The 22,677-nt window shown below is 46.7% G+C and overlaps 1 protein-coding gene across 2 annotated transcripts in view; it reads left to right on the top strand.

Annotated features, from left to right (window-relative positions):
* The window catches only part of ADGB (androglobin), a 2,161,023-nt gene that overhangs the window by 131,983 nt on the left and 2,006,363 nt on the right, over positions 1–22,677 (top strand). The window lies entirely within an intron of this gene.

The raw sequence follows: 22,677 nt of genomic DNA, 5'->3' as shown, positions 1-22,677 counted from the left end.
TCACTGCTTCATACCATGCCTTCCTTACAGTACGCTCTCACATCTACCCCCTAAGGATCTTCTGTTCAGGTGGCCAGGGAGGGGCCATTGCTTTCGGATCCTGACCCCTGGAGTGGACAAGTGAGTGAATATCACCTAAGTGGAGGTTCCTTGAAAATTGGGGAGGATTTACTGTGATTTTCCCAAAGCTGAAATGTTTGAAGGAGAAAAGACCGAAAGTTATTTCCGCCCCTTCTGCCCCCCATACTGGGGTCCGCCATTCTTTTTTTTTTGTTGTTGTTTTTTTAATTCTTTTTACTTTATTGAGACTGGAGCAGGAGACATCCCTGCAACCCCTGCTCATATTACAGCGAAGAAGGTTGTGGGGGATAACCCGGCAGCCCCCACTGTCCTTCACTGTAATGGCGTGCATGACATATTTGTTCAAATTTTTAGGCTATACGAGATTTTCGTACAGCCTAAATTCTGTCAAATATGCCATACAGTTTTTTTTATTCAGTATTATTGGGTATTTCCATTGGAGAGAGGGTACCTGAGGCCGAGACATGGTATCTCCCATCTTCCAATACTGATTTACCTTACTTTCCCTCAGTCTTTATAGGATATTGCCATTCATATCCTGTCCTACTCTCTGGATTTACGTCATCTACTGGGACGAGGAAGACGCCTCAAAGAGCAACGCAGAACTGCCTTAGGAAATTCCAGTATAGTACTGACACAAGGAAGAGGACAAATGAGGAATACCATTACTTAGACCAAACATGTCCCATTAATAGGGTCAGGCAAAGTCATGCAATTTGAGTCTGATACTGCGCACCTGCAACCTATTGACTGGCAGCTGTATGAAAGGAGAAACCCCAGTGAGCAAATTAGTGTGTTGGGATAGGAGAAGAAAGGAAGCCAAGCCGAGATGTTGTGGAGCGGAAGAAACTGGAACGCCAAGACGCTGTGGTGGAACAGAGAGAAGTTGTTTGTGGGTGGTGGTGAAAGAAGTGAGTCTCCGAGACCCTGCATCAGTAGTAAGAGGAAGCTGTGCGGATAGGCAGTCCCTTACTGGTGGCTTCAGAGTGCTTGTTCCCCTGGGGGGAGATGCTACCCAGGAGTGCCTAAGGGCAGAAATTGTGGTAGCGAAGAAGTAGCAAGATCCCACAGAACGACCAGTGAGTTTCATGTGTTAAGAAACTGGGCGCTTGAGTGAATGCAAGTGACTAGATACAGTGTAGCAGAGTGGTTGCGTGCTGTCAGCACTTTGTTGAAAGTCTCCAAAAGAAGGCGATAAGCCTTAACTAAAGGACAATCGAGTATAGAAGTGAATAATGACCTGAAAGCTAAAGTAAGTGAAGCATTATATCAGAGTGATTGCGTCCAATAAAAGATGTGTATTGGAAGGTCTCTCAACACTTGGAAAACCCTTGCAATTATCAAGGACGAATAAAGTTCACCAGAAAGAGGGAGCGAAATGAAGTGTGAGCAAAATAAGAAAAAGCAATGTGCTCTGAAGAAAGGTTAATACTTGAACAAAAAGAGACTTCTAAGCGCTATAATTCAAACAAAGTACAGTATCTGAGACAGAGTTTCAAAATTGCAAGGTAAGATTTATGTTGCGCATATCATACACTCGAGCAGACTTCAGGTTCGTCCACAACCATTATTTCATGGAGAGTGGAGAAGTGAAGTGCCTTAAGAGTACACGGCTTCTCCTTTTATACAAGAAACAAAGCCTGCATCAGCATAGGTCATTTGTTATTCATTTGCAAGAGATAACAACACAAATATGTTCACACTACATACATACTAATGCCCTAATCCCCAATAGGCAGAACTAATTGCATATTCAATAGATGTTATTGTTATCTTGTGAGTATCCACTTTACTTATGGCTTTAATGACAAACTCTTTCGAATGGATTGTGTCCTCCCACGTATTCATCATCTCTAATTTTCTCGGCAGAGGGCACACTCCACGATGTTGTGGCGTTGATGCCCCTCGAGGGCCGCAGTGGCGTGTCAACGTCACCAGTAGTATAAGTAGCTTGTGCCACGCCCGCTGGCTTCAGTTCCGTTTTTCCGATAGCTTTGATTTGAATAATAACGGCATGCTTTATTTTTCCACTAAAAAATGTTGTCTTCATCGACCCCAAAGTCAGGTTTTAAGAAATGTTATGGGGGACGAAGATGTCGATAACAGATCCTCACCGTGTCTGCCTTTTGGTGTTTGGGTTCCGGCCACCGGACCGACGACTGCGGATCCTGTCAGTCCATGACGGAAAAAGCTCTCCGGGAACGCAGAGGTAAACTGGCGATGGGGAGGGACAAAAAGTCCGGGGGGATCTAAGGACTCCACTAGGCATAAATGTTCAAAGAGGTCCCGGTGGAGGAGTCGGTCAAGACAATCCTCTTCGAAGAAGAGACGCCATAGGTCTCCCTCTTCGTCATCCGATACCTCTACAGAGGTAATCGGATGTCCGACTAGGTCCGATTTCCCTAGGAAATGGAATGCCTTTACAGTAGAGATGATGCAGATCTTTGAGAATGCGGCCTTGACCCCCTCAAGAGTCACGCAAGAGCCATGCCCCAGTTGCTCCTTTGGACGACTCCAGGAGGTCAAAGGCTACTTCGCCAAAGGCAAGTAGTAAACCGGAGACTTGAGATACTCGACCTGACAAGAAGGTGTTGAAGGTCTCCACTCGTGAGTCGAGTCCATCTCCGAGGCTGTCAAAGAAGCTAAAAACATCAGTCTTCGATGAGTTTGTCAACGCCATCAGCGCTGATTGCTTCTAGGCCAAAATTGAGGCCGATTTCTAATACTTCGACACCGTCGACGGAGTCTTCGATTCCATCGAAGCACATTACGGTTCTGGAGAAAACATTCATACCTGTACCGAAAAAATACTTTGTCAATGTCCTCCATTTATGAGGAGGAAAGTGCTTCGGATGATGACATATCTCCATTGAGAGTATGTTTTGGCATTAGAGAGGTATCTGAAGAATTAATTGATCCAGAATCAAGGACCTCTGTGATTCCCTCCAATCTGCTAGTGGTCTCGACACTTCACCAGAGTTGGAGTTTTGAAAACCTGACCCATCAGACCATGCTGATTCAGGTTATAGAAACCTTATGAATAGAGTCACTGAGTACATGGGTTGGAGTAGGGCGTCACCAACCTACAAGCAGGTTGACAATGCACACATCCAACACCATGGACACCAGAAGGACCCAGTTTTACCCTTTCATAAGGCCCTTCAGAAGAAGGTGATATCAAATTGGGATGCTCCAGAATCCGGACCTGTTGTTAATGGGAGCTTCTCTAGGAAGTATAGACCCTCTAGCAGTGTTCCTGACTATCTCAGCAAACATCCTACGCCTGAGAGTTTGGTAGTCCAAGCTGCAACAATCCGCTTATCCCTCTATTCCCTCGGATGGAAACGATAAAAAAGTTGATGCATGGGCTCGCAAGGTCTTTACCTCAGGCAGCATGGCCCTGAAGTCCACTAATGCTACCTGTACCTTGGCTCGATTCACTTATACCCTGTGGGCCTGTGTTAGCATTACGGCTGATAACATCCCAGAAGGCGATGAAAGGGACGGCTTTCTGAGCTTGGGTAAGGATGGTAAAGAGGCGATGGGAAAGTGTCGCCAATCAGGACTGGATACTGCTGATAGCATCAGCAGATCCATGGCTGCAAGCACTGTACTGCTCAGGTTTGCGTGGTTGAGAAAGTCTGGGTTTGCACCAGACGTGCAGGCCAGACTGCTCAACATGACCTTCGACGGCTCGAGGTTGTTCAGCAGCAAGCCGGATGAGTCTGGAGAAGCTGCAGACCTCTAAGGTGGCAGCTAAGTCTCTTAGCGCCTCCATTCGACAACCTCAACAACCCTATTGAGGCTCCTATTCCTGGAGAGGTCGTTCTTTTAATTTCTATTCCTCAGTTGGTAGAGGAAGAGGACAGGCTGGACAAAGGGGGCAAAAATGATTCCCTTGTGGTGGACGAGGAAGGGGTGCTAAATCAGCCCCAGCAGCAGAATCTTTACCCTCAGTCACTGCTGCAGCCCCCTCTAAGCCACTTTGAGGTCTTGACCCACAAGACCCCGGTGGAAGGCAGAATCTCTCAGCATCTGAACGAATGGCACAGCATTACTTGAGATGCTTGGACACGGGAAACAGTGGCTCAAGCTTACTGCCTTCCTTTTCTAAAAAGGCCTCCAGATCATCCACCGGGAACCAACTCTGTCAAAGTTCCAGATCCGCTCCTTGTGCAGGAGATTTTTACCCTGCTAGAGAAAGGTGCAATAGAACAGGTACCTGTAGCGGAGAGGAACAAGGGTTGGTATTCCCCCTACTTTCTCATTCCCAAAAAGGACAGAGGATTGAGACCCATCTTGGACTTAAGAAACCTGAACAAGTTCCTCAGGAAGGACAAGTTCAAGATGGTTACCCTTTCTCAGATCCTTCAGGCTCTCCAACTCTAAGACTGGTTTGTATCTTTGGACCTTCTGGATGCTTATTTTCATGTGCCAATCCATCTCAAGCACAGAAAATACCTGAGGTTTGCGGTTGTCAGTTCTCGCTATCAGTTTCGAGTTCTGCCATTTGGGCTGACCTCCACCCCGAGGGTTTTCACCAAACTGATGGCGGTAGTGGCAACAAGTCTCAGGAGAGGGGGGGGATTCACGTCTACCCCTACCTGGATGACTGGTTGATCAGTGCTCGTTCACCTAAGCAAGCCCAGGAACATCTGATTATTACCTGCCACTCCCTACACACACTGGGCTTCTCCCTCAATTGCAAGAAGTCCCATATGCTACCATTCCAAAGATTCCAGTTCAACTGCGCAGTCTTGGATACTTCTTCTGGGAAAGCCTCGCCTCACCAGGTGAGAGCTCAGCACATTTAGCAGATGGAATCTTCCGGCCTTCGATTGTTTTGAAGTTGCTCGGTCTCATGGCGTCCTGCATTTTCCTGGTGCCAGAGGCTCGATTGAGAATGAGATCCTTTCAGTGGGCTCTCAGAACTCAGTGGTCCCAATTTTCAGGGAATATGTCGGATCAACTGCAAGTTCCGAGCAGAGTTGCTCAAGACCTGATTAGGTGGGCTGAGAATGAGATCCCTTCAGTGGGCTCTAAGAACTACTCAATGGTCCCAGTTCTCAGGCAAGATGTCGGACCTACTTCAGGTTACAAGCAGGGTCGCACAGGATCTTCTGTGGTGGGCCTGCAAGGACAATATTCTGAAGGAAGAACCATTTTGGCAACCAACGCCGGAGACAACGGTAGTGACAGATGCCTCACTCATGGGGTGGGGAGCCCACGCCAACAAACTGACAATCAGCGATCATTGGTCTCCATCGGAGTCCAAACTACACATCAACATTTTGGAGCTTAGGGCAATCAGACTAGCGCTGAAAGCCTTCCTATCCTCTGCACAGGGAAAGAATGTCCTGATAATGACAGACAACACAGTGGCCATGTACTACCTCAACAAGAGAGGAGACGTAGGTTCACTACCACTGTGCAGAGAGGCAATGCAGCTCTGGTTCTAGGCAATACAAGATGGAATCTCTCTATCGGCAGTTCACCTAGCCGGAGAGCAGAACACAGCGTTGGACGCTCTGAACAGGCAGAGCACAGTCTCCCCCGAGTGGGAAATAGCTCAGGAAGTCCTTCAAGCGATTTTCACCCTTTGGGGACCCCCTCAAGTGGATCTGTTCATGACCGAGATCAATCGGAAGTGCGATCAAAGGAATTTCCCCCAAGAGGAGCTCTAGGAGACGCATTCGTAGTGGACTGGGAGTTTCCACTCCTGTATGCGTTTCCTCCAGTCCCCGTCATTCTCTTATGTGATCAGGGAAGTTGATCACGTAAGGAAAAATCGTGAAACCCATGATCTTAATTGCTCTGGATTGGGCCAGGAAGACTGGGTACCCTGACCTTCTGGACCTATTGTACGTGTTCCCTCCGATTCCCGTCATTCCTCAGGTCATCAGGAGGCTGAGAAGGTTTCGGAGCCGCATGATCCTAATTGCCCCGGATTGGGCCAGGAGAACGTGGTACCCGGACCTTCTAGACGTGTCCATCTGCCCTCAAATACGTCTTCCACAAAGAGAGGATCTTCTCTCACATGAGGAAGGTCAGGTTCTCCATCCAGAGGTCAGGACACTCAACCTTGACGCATGGTTTCTGAGAGGTTGAGATAGAAGGATTAGGACCTTCCAGATGACGTAATGGAGATTTTGCTTTCGGACAAAATGCCAGCAACCAAATCCTTGTACCAGTGTCGTTGGAATAAATTCAGTAACTGGTTAAAGGACAAGAATGTGGACCATTTTCAATGTGGCACTCCTATGGTGCTTTCTTTTCTGTTACATCTGGCCAATCTGGGGCTCCTGATTGGGACAATATAAGGATACCTGGCGGCGCTTTCCGTTTTTAAGCGCTCATCTGAAGAGGTCTCCTATTTCAAAATACCATTTGCTTATTCAATTTCTGAAGGGACTCACTAACGTGTATCCTTCGGTCCCATTTCAAGTCCCTGCTTGGGATTTAAACCTTGTGTTAAAGTTTCTAACTTGTATACCCTTTGAGCCTTTACATTCCTGCCTGTTAAGGCTCTTAACTTTGAAAACGGCACTTCTTGTGGCATTAACATCAGCCGCAGGATAAGTGAGTTTCAGGCTCTTTCAGGTAAGCCTCCTAATACTATGTTTCATAAGGACAAAAGATAACACTTCCAACTTTCTACCCTCCTCCTCATTTGGGCAAAGAGGAAGAGAGGCTGCATAGACTGGACCCAAAAAGGGCCTTCTGTTTTTATATTGTGAGGATGGCAAGATTTTGCCAGGATGACCAACTTTTTGTGGGATATACGGTCCTAAATTAGGACTAGCGGTAGCTAAACAAACTATATCCCAGTGGATTACGCTGGCTATTGGGGAATGCTACAGACTTGCTGCAAAGGACCCGCCGGAAGGGCTTCAAGCTCATTCCACGAGGGGCACAACAACTTCAGCAGCTCTTCAGAGCGGTGTCCCTGTAATTGACATCTGCTCAGTGGCAACTTGGTCGTCAATCCATACCTTTGTTAAGCATTATTGCTTAGACTCATCTTCCTCTCAAGAATGTATTTTTGCTAAGGCTGTCCTTCATTCTATTCATGATAAATCTAATTAGTACTCCCTACTCCAAATTATCACTGCTTTGGGAGTCTATCAAAGATGAGGAATACGTGGGAGGACACGATCCATTTTGAAGAACAAGTTACTTACCAACTGGTAACTTTCTTTCGACTGGACGTTCCTCGCATGTATTCCTCATCGCCCCTCCCAGCCTACCCCACCATAGAATTTACGTGAATTACACTATGCGTTTCCGGAGAGCTTGCAGTCTGGAGGATGCCTGGTTAGTTCCATGAGTTATGTAATGAAAAAACAGAACTAAAGCCAATGGGCGTGGCACAAGCTACTTATACTACTGGTGGCATTGACACGCCACGGCGGCCCTTGAGGGACATTGATGCCACAACATTGTGCACAGCGCCCTCTGCCGAGAAAATTTTTCTGAAGCAGCAGAGCTGGGCGAGATACTTATGTCAACTTTGCTGTCTGAATCCAAGTTCTCCCCCGACTCCTCAACTGAGCTGATGGTAGGTGTCTCCTTTCTTCTGTAATCTTTATTTTTTTTTTTAATGAAGGTAGGGCCTACCTCGGGAAGACAACACAATGGTCACTTGAAAGACAAGTAGGCCAGTGACCCCACTCCCGGGATAGCCGGATTGGGGGGAAAAGCCTGCTTGGCACAAAAAACCCTGTGAGAGTCTTCTTGGATTTTGCAGACATGAGTGGTTTATTCCTGAATAGGCAGATGACAAGTGGGATGTCTTTGCAGGAAGTCCCAGACGTAAGACTGCACTCAGTAGGTCCCAAAGGTGGAGCGCTAGTGTGTTCCAGGTAGCGTGAATCCCAAAGAGAGAAGGAATGGGAAGCCAGATCAACTGATCCAGAGGGGCGTAGAGGATAAGTAAACTGGGGACTGTCAACGTAGGAAACACCGACAGCTGGCACAATGGATGCCGGAGGGGGGAGCAGGAGCGCAGGGAGGAGAGATACCGGGGGAAAGGCATGGAGAAGCCAGAGAAGGAAGGGGAGAGGTAAGGGCCGACAAAAGGAGAGCAAGAAGCCTGAAGCAGGAGCACGTAAGAAAAGAGAGGAGGGAGAGGAGGGCACTGCCGCAAAGGTGTGGTGGGAAAAACCCAGAAACAGAGTTTATCAAAGCCAAAAGAGTGAGCAACAGCGTGTGAACCAAATGCGAGGCAAGACTCACTGGTTGAAACGCGCCGGCTTCCGGGAGGACTGTGTGGAAGTACCTCTCGGCGATGGCCATCATGGAAACGACTAGACTGCGCGGTGCATGCTGTCAAAGTACGTGATGGGGAAAATTAATGGTGGGGCGCTCGCCAGCGCTCCCACAGGCGCATGACAGTATATCAAAGATGAGGAATACATGGGAGGAACATCCAGTCGAAAGAACGTTACCAGTTGGTAACTAACTTGTTCTTCTGCCAGTTCACGGACGGTGACTTCTGTCTGAGGACTTAAATACAGAATCCACTTGCCTTGCATTCCAACAATGGTCACCCTATTTTCACAACCTTAAAAAGATACCTTTCATGCCTTTAACAAGCGGAAGGGCTGAACACTATGACTCAATGTGTAACTAACCTCTGCTTGGTGCAGTCAGCATTTACATAGCATTTAGAGAAGAGAATAGGTTCATATTGGAACAGTCTAACCTACTTTACAGAATAGGAGGACCTGTCCTTAAATGTTATTTAACCTAGGTTTATTGGTGAAGGCCCGGTGACTAATAAATGCCCTCTCCACGGACCCAGCCTTTTCTTGTAATGACTGACAGAGGAAGCCATGCACACATTTCTATTTTCTTGCTACTCAATGACTGACAAATGCGACTCCATTTTAAATATTACTAAAATAATATTTGATCGCGAGAAAGGGATTAGCTTAGGGTTAAGAAAGATGCATATTATTATTATTATATTCTAACAAAAACACAGCAAAGAGAGCTTAGGGAGCTAAGGACATATGGTTGCATGACCTGTAATGGGTGGACTGTGGTGTCTATCAAGTGCGCCTAGACCATAGGGCCCCAACCAACAATGAAAGTAATCAAGGAGATCAAAAAATCTACTGTTGAATTTTGTGAACTATTCAAAGTCCTTTAAGCTTTGGGAAAGGGAACCCCGAGCTCCTTTCAAGTATAGTGAGACTGCTGAATATTGTGACAAGAAACTTTGAACTCTCCTCCCTTCACAGGTCGTCATTGCACAGTTTCTGTTCAAGGCTTGCCGAAACTCAACACACTAGGCTTTAAACCCAGCAAAATAGAGTGCATTAACATTGGCATGCAGCACCCTTGTGATTCCCCTTCCAGTGGCCCTTCAGCCTTGGAGACGGTGAGACACCCGAGGGAATTCTCACTCCTAGACCCCCTCACTCCTAAACCCCCTAGATCCTCTTCTCAGGTGCCAGGGAAAGGCCATCACCTTTGGATCCTGACCCTGGGGGTGGAGGATTGAGGGAGGATCACTTGGGTGGAGGGTCCTCTGAGATTGGGAGTGTTGTACCAACAGGTGAGACATGGTAGCCCCCTTCCCCTAATGATGACCAACTTAACCCTCCCCTGACATTTATGGGCTACTCCAAGACCTCTCCCCTAGTTTCCCCACATTTAACCTTTGAAAGTACTGGGACAAGGAAGAGGAGATTGAGAGTACCACTCTGGTACTGGGATGAGGAAGATGCCTGCAGAGTATGGTGAGAGTCAGGCATGTCCCGTTAATTACAGTAAGACAAACGTAATGAAGGGTCCACACCTGCAACCTATTAAGGGGTTGTAGGTGTATGAAGAGAGGCAGAGAACACCACAGGGAAGCCTCTGAGGAGGAGACCAGCAGGGGACCCATTTATTTGAAGGAGGCAGCCATTGTGGGACCTGTGGAGGAGCCAGGACACAGGCCAGAAGCCTAGAAAGCCTGTAAAGCCCAAACACATTGGCCCATTCGGCTTTCACAGGAGAGGGAGCCTCTCTGTCGAGGAATCAGTAGCCAGAGCTATGATATGATATGATATGGCATTTGTAACCCGCCTATACACAAGTGTTTCAAGGCGCGATGAGGTGGGGGGGGGGGACACGGGGAGACAGACAATGATCCTACTAGGCCAGGTGTCATTCAGACCGCGCAAGTGCAAGGGTAGAGGGGACTGGGAGACGTGCAGGGGGAAGGGGAGAGGGGGAAAGTGCTGTACATGGTTAGTAGAATACAAGATAAATAATAGGGCCAGCTGGTGGCAAGTGCAAGGAAAGTGCAGTAAAGGTTAGTAGAATTCAAGATAAATAATAGGGCCAGCTGGTGGCAAGTGCAAGGTAAGTGCCGGGAGAAGGGGCTGTGGGATACAGAGACAGTCTCGTGGTGCAGGTAGGCAGTGCAAGGGAAGAGTGGCTGGGCCAAGGACCGAGATCGGTGAGTGGTCCAGTAGCAGATTCGGTGCAGGTTCAGTGGTTTTAGCAGGGGAGAGAGGGAGAGAAAGCAGAGGCAAAGAGGAAGGTTTTGAAGTGCTTCCGGAACCGGAGATGGTTCTCCTCAACTTTCAGGGAGGCAGAAAGGCTGTTCCAGAGGGAGGCCCCTGCTGCGGAGAGAGATCTACCCCCAGCTCGTTGCTTGGAGAAGCTGCTGACCCTGAGGTAGTTGCAGGTGGATGAGCGAAGAGCTTGAGAAGCAAGATATTTAGGAAGAGAGAGTTGAAGGTATTTTGGCCCAAGGCCCCAGAAGGCCTTGTGGACAATACAGAGGGTTTTGAACTTAATCCTCGCAGCCACTGGGAGCCAGTGCAGTGATTTCAGTCCTGAGAGATACGGTCCTTGGGATTGAGGCCAAGGACAAGTCTCGCAGTCCTGTTCTGGATGAGTTGCAAAGGGCGAAGAGTAGAGGCAGGAAGATTTAGATAGAGGCTGTTACTGTAGTCCAGCTTTGAGAGAACCAGGGCTCTTGAGACAGTGAGCTTCCGGGGGAAGGAGAGGAAAGGAAGGATCCCTCTGAGGAGGTGTAGCTGGTAGTGTGACTTCTTAGAGACGTCAGATATGTGTGGAGAGAAAGAGAGTGTGGAGTCGAAGATGACCCCATGAAAGTGCAGGAGAAAGCAGGACACTATCCGCATGCACAGAGAGGCAGCAGAGCACCCAGCGCTGGCAAGACAGGTCCCATTGTGCAAGCAGCATCCGTCGAAGCTGGACCGCCGACCTACGAAGCAGGAAAGAAGCAACCGTAGCTGCCGAGGAACAATGCCAAGGACTGGTGAGTGTCGGGCAGGCTGCAAATAGGCAATGAATTATCGAACACTTAAAATTAAGTATATTGGATACATATTGAATACTAAACTAAATAGAAACTTGAAATTAAGCATATTGAATATATATTGCATACCGAACTGAGGGAAGCTTGAAGTTAAATATATTGCATATCTGTTGAATAACAAACTGATTGAAACCTTGCAATTAAGCTTATTGAATATGAAGAGTAACATTTTATGGGGCAAGTATATAACAGAGGACAGCCAAAGAGTAAGTGCCCATATGACAACAACATTGTGCAAAAGAGCGCAAGTGTGAAAGGGTGCCATAGAAAGGTGGGACATAAGCAAGATTACCACAAAGTGAACTTTATGAGTAAATACAGTGTGGCAAGACCAAAGACTGGCAAGCGGTGTATGACACATTATGACTGAGCCAAGAGGCTAAACAGGAGAAGCCAGAGGAGTGTAAATATTGCACATAAAGCCAAGAGGCCAATAAAGAGAAACCAAGGAACGTGACTTGGTACACAAGGACAAGTCTAAAAAACCTGTGTGGTCTGTGCCTAGGAATCCTGGTTGCACAACTTGTGTTGGGTGGACCGTGTGTTCTGACAACTGCGCCTAGACTAGTGAGCCCTAAACTGGGACAACCCAAAGACATTGTGAAATAAAACAAAGAGAAGCACTGCAAGTGAACTGGTGAGGCAATCCAGAAATTGGGTCAGGCTCTCCTTGAGTTGTGTTAAATGTTTTGTAAAGACGGAAACAAGAACAAGTGGCTAAGCTAAAGTCTTGGGGAAGGGAACCCTGAGACTTGGGGAACTGCAAGTATTGTCTTGAGGATGGAGCATTGAGACCATTTTCTTTTGAATGGTGGTGCTTTAACCTTGGGGAAGGGAGCCTCGAGAATTGTGTGGAACTGTTACCTTGGACATAAAGGTAATTCTAAAACGTTTTTGGAACCTTCTTGAACTTGGAGAAGGCTCAATAGGAGGTTAAGAGCTGGAAGAAGCTCAGAACTTTGTGTTGATCACCATTTCTTAGATTATTGACATCCCTATACACTGTTTAGCTTTAGTTGTGAGGGCAAGCATAGGTTTTGGACACAGACAGACTGTTGAGTTGAACTCTTTGACTTTTCTTACTTTTGTTCAGGTAGGAAAATCGCACCTTAGCATAGGACAAGTTAGGCCTTCTACCATTCAGACATTTAAGTTAATAAATATCTTTCGTTTGAACTTTAAGTCTGTTGTCTGTGACTTGCTTCATGATGCCTTCACAAGACTCACAACCCCCTCTCACCCCCCAACAGCCAGTTATAAACGTAGGTGATTCAGGTTTTCAGTTATGCAACAAATCGACACATTGTCTCACGTTCTAAGGCTAAATCCTGGGTAACAATGCAGACCTTCTCTTCTGTATCCTCGCCTGTATCTTCTGTGGACATGCCTGGGCACTTGTTCTTCTTCCGTCTTTGGGGTGTTGTCTTCTTGCTCTTCTTCTGGAACAGATGAGGGCGAGCTCCCCTGGAGGCCACTTTGCCTATAAAGCAACCTGCCCGACAGCGGGGACCCCCGGGAGCGACCACAATCCAGGGAAAAGCTGTTAGGCAGAAAAACCCTGGTGTAGGCAATTTGGAATGATGGTCTGTATTTCAGGTAGAGGTTCCCCAAAAGATCCAGCGAGTCGAGCAGAGATTCCAATGATGTAAGTGATCCGGCCTTTTGCAGCTCCAGCTTTCATAGATGGAAGGTGAGAGACAAGACTCCAAGTCCCAGGATGCACCAAGTGGGAACCACAATGCCAGGTAAGAGAAAGGTAGACATCAGAATAGAAATGAGAGCAGTCAGAGTCTGTGAGTGAGGCCAAGACTATGTGGGAAGAAATAGGAGATCCCAATGACATCGGGCTATGCAAACAGTTGTTAGTCAAACAGGATCTATGTGATCACTGCAACCCTCACAATTTTGACGGCTTAATTTTTTAAACCCCTTTAGACCACATATATATGCGGGGGTGACCCCCAGCAACATCCGCATATTAATATTATATCTTATACCCCCCACATATATATGTGGTGTAAGGGGGGTCTAAAAAATAAAGTCATCATTTTCAGCCATCATAATTGTGAGGGCAACATTTTTGGCCATTACCATCCAACAGGTCCAGCGAAAAGACGCTGGAAGGAAGCAAGGACAAACTTGTGCACCAGAAACAGGGATGAGACGCTGAGGGGGAGAGAAAGGCAATTGCAGCGCAAGGACGTGCTGGGCAAAAGGAGAGAGCGCAAGTACCGGGGAAGACCGGGACACAGGGAACGGAGGAAAATACAAGCGTGGGCAGAGAAGAGCAAACTCCGTAGCATCTGACCAAGCTGGGAAGCGAGGGTTGCAACGCACATGCGCGATGCTTCCGAGCTTGGTAAATACATGGCAGCGACCATGTTGGGAGAACACCGGACCGCCGAGCGGTTCCAGCTAGGGTGTCGGAACTTAGTGGAGCTTCCAGCGGTGCCTTACTTTCCATGGCCGTTTCATGACACATTGTCACAAAGGTCTGTTGCAATAAATCACCCCTTTTCCTCACCCTCCAGCATACATTTCCGCATATTCAATCACTGGTCTTGAGTAAAATCAGCCATTTCTACATATACGCATTTTAAATCCCTATCCAGGCAACTTTAGCTGGGCTTGAATTGGGTAGCCTGGATCCTCTTCTTTTAGAGTAATTGTGACCATAAATCTGCAGCTCTGAAATCTCTACAGTGGCTGCTATTCGACTTACTCATACAATTTAAAGCAACCTGAATTGCGTACAGATTTTAGTGGAAAATCGGCACTTATATTTAATAAATCTTCTCCCCATTACCAGCCATTGAGGGTTTAAAGATCATGATCACCTTGAAACATGAAATCTAAGTCGCCCACCAAGTAAAAACATCTTATCAGTTCCACCCTAGTTCTGGACTTTGCTAACACTCATTTTTATTTCTGCATTGCTTTTGTTGAAAGATAGTCCGAGGAATGTGGTGCTTCCTGTTGTTAAATGTGTTTTCTTGTCCCTACTACATCTTCCCTTTTGTCTATTGGCACTATCATGTAGAGGACACTCTGGATCAAGAAAGACACCAAGTCTAAGCACTAGTTAGAACATTTTATCTAGGGAATATATACAAAGGGCCCACCTAAATGTGAACCATGGAATCTTCCCATCAGATAGGATGGACATTTCCCAAATGTATATCTCAATCTTTTTTTCCCATCCTTACTGGGAGTAGTAATGACTTTGTAACTCAGTAACAGTTCAAGTCGGCACAGTCCAACAGAACATTTCACAGGGTTACATCACCCTTCACTGGTATTGCCGGCTCAAGGGTAACTCAAACTCTTCTGCTCAACCAAACCTTACTGCAGGTTTTTAAGAGCCCTGTGCTCTATGACTGGCCCAGTCTCTTAGGTCCTCTGAATACCCTCCAGGTGTCTTTAAAGACAAATTAGAGGTCAGTCAGTAAAGAGGCAGAAGTATCAATCCCTACTGGCCTTTCTTCTTCAGTAGATCCTATATATCGTCTCACTGACCTATTGCTAGGCTCCCTGACCCCCACTGTAGCCTCTTTCTGGATATACCTATGACCCAACCTGGCCCTCTGGAACCTTCCTCTAACTTGTTGATCTTTTCCCCAGTGTTCCACCTCACAAATTAGTTCTTTAATAAGGCATTGGTCTCTTTTCTCTATTGCCCTCTCATTCCGCCTCCCTCTCTTATCAACATAAAACAGATCTTTCTCCTCGCTCTTCTCCACTTTGTTGCCTTAAGATGTCTCTTTCCTAACCTCCTTTCTACCTTCAACCTCCTTTGCCTTCTCAGCCACTTCCTCCTTTGCTTCTTCAACTACCTCCTTTGTCACTTTCTCCTCAAGGCCTGGTCTTATGGCCACTTCCTCCTTGTTATCACCTCATGCTGTTCCTGCCCTTCAACCACCCAGGGCTATTCTCATTGCTGCAACCTCCTCTCAACCATGTTGGGCTGCTCTCCTCACCACCCCCTCATCTCGACCAAAGTGGGCTGCTCTCCTCACTGCCAGTTCCTCTCTGCCAACTTAGTATGTTCCTGTTGCCACCACCACCTCTCTATTAAATGTAACTCTTTCCTTTGCTACCACCTCCTTTCCACTCCTTTGGGATATTCCTGTCACCACCACCTCTTGAGCAGCCAAGGATTCTCTTGCTTTTAGCCCCTCCCCAACTAGTAAGCGGCCCTCCAACTTTCCAATACCACACCGTTACTCATCACCTCCTTAGCTATTACAAACTCTTCCACACCTGTTGCTACTACCTACCTTTGCTTCTAGTCTCACCACCACCACCACTTTCCCCCACTGTAAATGTTGCTTTCGAATGGATTGTGTCCTCCCACATATTCCTCATCTTTGATATTCGATTTCCAGCTTCAGCTGGTTCTGAAAGAAATTCAGGAGATGGCGCTGTGCGTCGATTCAGTCGACTTGATATCCCTTGAGGGCCTCCGCCTCGAGTATGATGTCATTGAAGGCATATATAGCACGTGCAGCGCCTGTTGGCTTCAGTTCCGTCTTTCTGCAAATGCTGTCGCTTTGAGAAATACGTTGCGCTTCATTATTTAATACGCGAGTATGTCTTCTTCGTCGACACCCTCTACCCCGAAGACTGGCTTCAAGAAGTGTCGAGATTGTGATTCGAAAATGTCATTGACCCATCCCCATCATATGTCTATGGTGTCTCGGGGTGGAGCATAAGACCTCGTCCTGCTCCAAGTGCAGTCGATGACCAGAAAGGCTGTGAAGGAGCGAAAGGGGAAATTGACGGTAGGTCGAAACCCCAAAACATTTACCCCAACCAAAAAACCTTCGACTGAGTCGAGAGGCGACTCTCCCCCGGAGGAAGAAAGTTAAAAGGTCAGAAACCTCACCAGAGAGGGTATCTTGTCCTGCAAATAAATCCACTCCTGCCGAATGGGAATCATTTAGAGCAGAAATGCTGAAAATATTTGAGAAACAGAAACCGAAACCCACGCCAATCCATGCCAAAGAAGCCGGTAAGGAAAGGGCTCGACCTAAATCTTGCACGCCCTCGAGCCCGGGACGAAAGCCTGATCCTCACCGAGTTCTGTCGAGGCCTCGATGCAATGACAATTCATCAAAGGATCCGTTGAGCCGTAAACGTAAGCACAAGTCAGGGTTGAGGTCATCGAAACCATCAACGTAATCGACGCCATCCAAACCCTTGACATCGGCGTTACCTTCGACACTGACGGCATCGAAGCCAGCTGCGCTCCCAAAGCCAGATACATCGACGCTGGCTGCGCCCTCAACGCCAGCTGTACCATCGATTCCTAGCGCCCCATTTTTAAACCTACGGTGCCATTGAAAAAAGTCTTGACGACGACTCGAGCTTCGAATCCACTATTTGTCAAACCCTTGATGCCTGAAAAAACTTCTGTTCCTTTACCAAGGAAAGAATATTTTAAATCCCTTACCTCAATATATGAGGAGAATGAACCCTCAGACAATGATGCACCCTTTGGTCTCCAATTTGGCACACCAAATATCCAGGTTGGAAGACCTTTATGATAATCTACAGATGGCCAGTGGTGTGGATACCTCACCTAAATTAGATTTTGGAACACCCGAGCCTGGGGAACATGCTGATGCATCATATAGACAGATGATGTCCAAGGTGGTGGAATATATGGGGTTGAGTAGGCCTCCATTACCATTTGAGCTGGATGATCTGACGGACATCCTGGATAAGGGTCCACAGACAGATCCTATATTACCTTTCCATATTGCTCTCCTAAAATGGGTGGCAGCTAATTGGGAGAGGCCAGAAACCAATATGGCTGTGAATAAAAATCTGATCAATACCACCCTTTCAGTAGTGAACCCGACTATCTGTCTAAACACCACACTCCAGAGAGTTTGGTGGCACAGGCAGCTACCGCAACTTCTAAGCAAGCAGCTTACCCTACCATTCCTCCAGATAGGAACGACAAAAGAGTAGATGGATGGGCAAGGAAGGTATTTTCTGCAGGGAGTATGGCGCTCAAATCAGCCAACTCCACATGTGCTCTTGAAAAATGTTCATTCACTGTATGGGACTGCATTTCCATGGCGGCAGAGCACATTCCCAGGGGGGGATGAAAGAGACGGGTTCTTGGCCATAATTAGAGACGGCAAAGAAGCCACTTGTGAGTCTCTTCAGTCAGGTCTGAATTCTGCTGACAGCATAAGCAGAGCCATGGCTACTAGCACGGTTATACACAGGTTTGCATGGTTTAGGAAGTCGGGTTTTGCACCTTTGACGGGTCTCACCTTTTTGGCAACAAGGCTGACGAAAGCCTTGAAGTTGCAGACCTCTTTAGGCAGCAGCCAAATCTTAAGGTGTCACTATTAGGCAGCCTCAGCCTTTTCGCCCTAGTGGACAGACTTGGAGGGGTAGATCTTAACTGCTAAAGGAATGGCTGGTCAAAGAGGCCAAAGAAAGTATCCTTGTGGTGGACGAGGAAGAGGTGATTAGCCAGCTCAAGCAGGGGCATCTTTACCATCTACCACTGCATCAGCTTCCTCAAAACCTCTCTGAGGTCTTGAGACACAGTTCAACAGTGGGGGCAGACTGTCTCAGCATCTAGAAGAATGGCGAGACATTACTTCGAATGTGTTGGCATTGGAAACCATAGCCCACGGGTACTGCCTTCCTTTCATACAGGGACCTCAGAGCAATCCACCAGGGAGCCACTCTTTGAGGATTCCAGATCCTCTCCTTGTGCAGGAAATGTTAACCCTGCTAGAGAAAGGCGCTATAGACCCGCTGCCTGTAGCAGAGAGGAACAAGGGATGGTATTCTCCATATTTCCTAATACCCAAAAACGATGGAGGCCTGAGACCCATCTTGGACTTGAGATACTTGAACAAGTTCCTCAGAAAGGATAAGTTAAAGATGGTCACAATTTCTCAGATCCTTCAGGCCCTCCAACTCCAGGATTGGATGGTGTCATTGGACCTTTAGGCTACTTATTTTCATGGGCCAATCCATCTCAAGCACAGAAAATACCCGAGGTTCGCAGTTGGCGGTTCTCATGATCAATTTCGAAATTCTGCCACTCGAGCTAACCTCCACCCGAGGGTTTTCACCAAACTGATGGCGGTGGTGGCATCGAGTCTCAGGAGTGCGGGTATTCACGTTTACCCCTATCTGGATGATTGGCTGATCAGGGTGCGTTCTCCTGAACAAGTTTGGGAACATCTCAACGTTACCTGCCACCCTCTTCACAAATTGGGCTTCTCCCTCAATTACAAGAAGTCTTGTATGACACCTTCTCAAAAGCTCAAGTACATTGGAGCTATACTGGATACATCCTTGGGAAAGAGCTTGCCACCTGAGGTGAGGGCTCAAAACATTCTACATATGGTCTCCAAATTTCAAAGTGCCCAGAGTCTCCCAGCCTTTGATTTTTTTTTAGGTTGCTCGGCCTCGTGGCATCCTGTATTTTTCTGGTACCAGAAGCAAGCCTGAGAATGAGATCCCTTCAATGGGCTCTCAGAACTCAAGTTTTCAGGAAAGATGTTGGACCTACTTGAGGTTCCAAGCAGAGTTATACAGGATCTTCTGTGATGGGCCTGTGTGGACAACTTTCTGAAGGGAGAACCCTTTTGGCAACCATGGCCAGAGATAACATTAGTAACGGACGCCTCACACATGTGGTGGGGGGCCCACACCAATGATCTTACAGTCAGCAGTCGTTGGTCTCCATCGGAGTCCAAACTGCATATCAATCCTTTGGAACTGAGGGCAATCAGACTAGCACTGAAGGCCTTCCTGCCCTCTGTGCGGGGGAAGAATGTCATGATGATGATGAGAGCTTTCTGTGGAATGACATAGTTGTATCCACAGCTAGACTAGTTACGAATTGGAAGGTTGTCATGTCCACGCCAGACCAAACCAAGAGAGAAATAAGACAAGGAAATGGATGGAGGCAGTACTTTCCCCTTCCCTGTGAATAAGACACGGCTATGATGTTGTCATTCAAATACAAAAAGGCTGGTTAAAACTAAACTAAGTCATTTTTTCACTTGATTTTTTCAGGTAGACACCTGTATTGGCTCAGAAGTTAAAGAGAAGGGAGTGAGGAACAGGACCATCCACCCCTCTGTCTTTAGACTAAAGGAAACTGTCTAGCAAAAAAGAAATTGTACAATCAGTTGTTTGTCTGTATACCCCTGATGAATTTCCTGAATAGAATGCATTGAAGTATGAATGAGGAATGAAACATGTTGGGCTATGAGAGGTGTGTCGAAAGGTTGGATGAATGAGTAGATTGCACGAATAATATTGGTGAATAAGGATTGTTCTGTGTCTTTCCTGATCTGATATTGAGGTTGAATAGAAAAGAAGACCCGAGGAATCTAGTTCAAGTATGATGTAAGAAGAAGTTTGTTTTGCAGACTATGTAGATTGATTGTATTGAACTTTTTTTAATTGAGTAAGGCATATGTTGAAAAAATCCCTTTTAAAAACAAGAAATTGTAATATGCTTTTTGTGCTAATGAACTCTAATGTTTTTATGTTGCTCAAATAAAGATATATATTTTTTGTATAAAGTTATCAGGATCCACTCATTGAATTGCTGGTGGAAATAATTAATTTTGGAATCTATTACCATAGAGAGAATTAGAGGTCTCCAAAAAGTATGAGCTCAGCCTAAAAAATCAAGGGACCCCCTGAACAAAGTTGTTGTACGATATTTTATGAAACCAAGAAGGCTGTTTAGAGTGGTCCAGATAAAAATTCCCTCAAGCTACCCAGAAGTGTGTGTGAGACTGATGATGATGTACAACACATTGTCCATGTACTACCTCAACAAAAGAGGAGGTGTAGAGTCACTACCACTGTGCAGAGAGGCAATGCAGCTCTGGTACTGGGCAATTCAAGAAGGAATCTCTCTATCCGCAGTTCAACTAGTCAGAGACGAGAAACCGGCAGCAGGGACACTGAGCAGGCAGAGCACTGTCTCCCATGAGTGTTAACTAGCTCAGGAAGTCAAGTGGATCTGTCCACGACCAGTGTCAACCGGGAGTGTGAACTGTACTGTTCCAGGGAATTTCCCCCAAGAGGAGCTCTAGGAGACGTTTTCATAGTGGACTGGGAGTTTCCAGTCCTGTACGTGTTTCCTCCAGTCCCCGTCATTCCTCACGTGATCAGGAGTTTGAGAAAGTTCTGGAAATGCATTATCCTGGTTTCCCCAGTTTGGGCCAGGAGGACGTTGTACCCAGACTTTCTGCCATGTCCATCTGCCCTCCAATACGTCTTCCACTAATTAGAGGACCTTCTCGTGAGAGGAGGGTCAGGTTTCTCTATCCAGAGGTCAAAACACTCAGCCTTCACCAATGGTTTCTGAGAGGCTGAGATTCAAGGTTTGGGACCTCCCGGATGACATAATGGAGATTTTGCTTTCAGCCAGAAGGCCAGCAACAAAGTCTTTGTACCGTTGCCGTTGGAACAAATTCTGCAACTGGTGCAGAGACAATAATATAGACCCTGTTCTGTGCAAAACACCTGAGATGTTATCCTTTCTACTATCCTTAGACAATCGGGGGCTCCAGGCTGGAACCATTAAGGGCTACTTGGCAGCGCTATCCATCTTTAAGCGATCGTCTGAAGAATGTTCATATTTCAAGATTCCACTGGTGAAACAATTTCTAAAGGGGCTCACCAATGTGTGTCACCTCCCCCACCCACTCCCCCAATCTCCTTTCCAGGTTCCAATTTGGGACTTTAATCTGGTACTAACATTTCTAATGTGTGCACCCTTTGAACCTTTTCACTCATGTCTATTAAAGTTGTTAACTTTTAAAACCATTCTCTTGGTAGCTTTAATTTCAGCCTGTAGGGTGAGTGAATTGCAGGCACTTTCATCCAAGCCACCCTTTACTATCTTCCATAAGGATAGGGTTGTTTTGAGGGTTAAGCCTTCATTCTTACCCAAAATCATTTCTGATTTTCACATAGGACAGAAAATTGTTTTACCTTCTTTCTATCCCCCACCTCATCCTGGTAAGGAGGAGGAGAGATTATACAGGTTAGACCCTCGTAGAGCTATGAGCTTTTATTTATCTAGGCTGTCAAAACTTTGCATTGATGATGAGCTTTTCATTGGCTATACAGGCCACAAACTGGGTCAGGTTGTAATGAAACAGACCTTATCCAGGCGGAGATCATTCTGGAAATTATAGAATGTTACAGACTGGCAGGAAAGGATCCTCCTGAGGTCTTGAGAGCCCATTCCATCAGGGGCATGGCTACCTCTACAGCCCTGCAAAGGGGTATACCGATAAAAAGCATTTGTGAGGCAGCAACATGGTCTACTATTCACATGTTCACAAAACATTACTGCCTGGAATCTTCCCTCAGTCAGGATGGGGGCTTTGGAAAAACAGTTCTGCATTTGGTTCATGAAAACCTTTTAAAAGACAAAAAATCTTACTACCTCCACCAAATCTAATACTGCTTTGGGAGTCTATCAAAGATGAGGAATACGTGGGAGGACACAATCCATTTGAAGAACAAGTTACTTACGCCTGGTAATCTTCTTTCGACTGGATGTTCCTTCCAAGTATTCCTCATCGCCCTCCCAACCTACCCCACAGTAGAATTTCCAATTCTATTACAGCTTTCGCTCCTTCATAGTATGGTCATTCCTGTGGTTCTGCAGCTATTTCTACGGGTAGACAAAACAGAACTGAAGCCAATGGGCGCTGCGCGTGCTATTTATGCCTTGGATGACATCATCCTCGAGACTGAGGCCCTCGAGGGACATCGAGTCGTCTGCATCGACGCACTTAGCCCTCTGCCAAAAATGTTGCTGAAGCTGTATATCGAATATCAAAGATGAGGAATACGTGGGAGGAACATCCAGTTGAAAGAAAGTTACAAGGGGTAAGTATCTTGTTCTTCTAATGGATTGTGTTGTTCCGTAGATTATTCATTTTAGATGTCATCTTCCTCCCTTAGCAGGTCTCGGGAACAATTTTGACAGCAGTGCAGTGCGGTGCAGCATTAATGTCGAGGTCCCTCAGCACTCGTCAGACCCGAGTCCAGACAGGGTGTCAGTGTCAGCTGCCTGGCTTATATAGAGAGATTCTGCCTCCCCTGAATGGGAAACTTGGTGAGAGTCTGCTCCTGTGCTTCTGGGCTAGGATGGCCCTCCAATTGGTTCTGCTCCCTGGGGTCAAATATGGTGGGGTGGGTGGCTGGACTAAACCTTTATCAACTCTGGTAGC

This window comes from Ambystoma mexicanum, chromosome 4p (genome assembly GCF_040938575.1).
Source record: "Ambystoma mexicanum isolate Mex_15411 chromosome 4p, UKY_AmexF1_1, whole genome shotgun sequence".
Taxonomy (NCBI): domain Eukaryota; kingdom Metazoa; phylum Chordata; class Amphibia; order Caudata; family Ambystomatidae; genus Ambystoma; species Ambystoma mexicanum.
The sequence above is the reverse complement of the archived record's forward strand: the minus strand, read 5'-3'. Positions and strand labels throughout refer to the sequence as shown.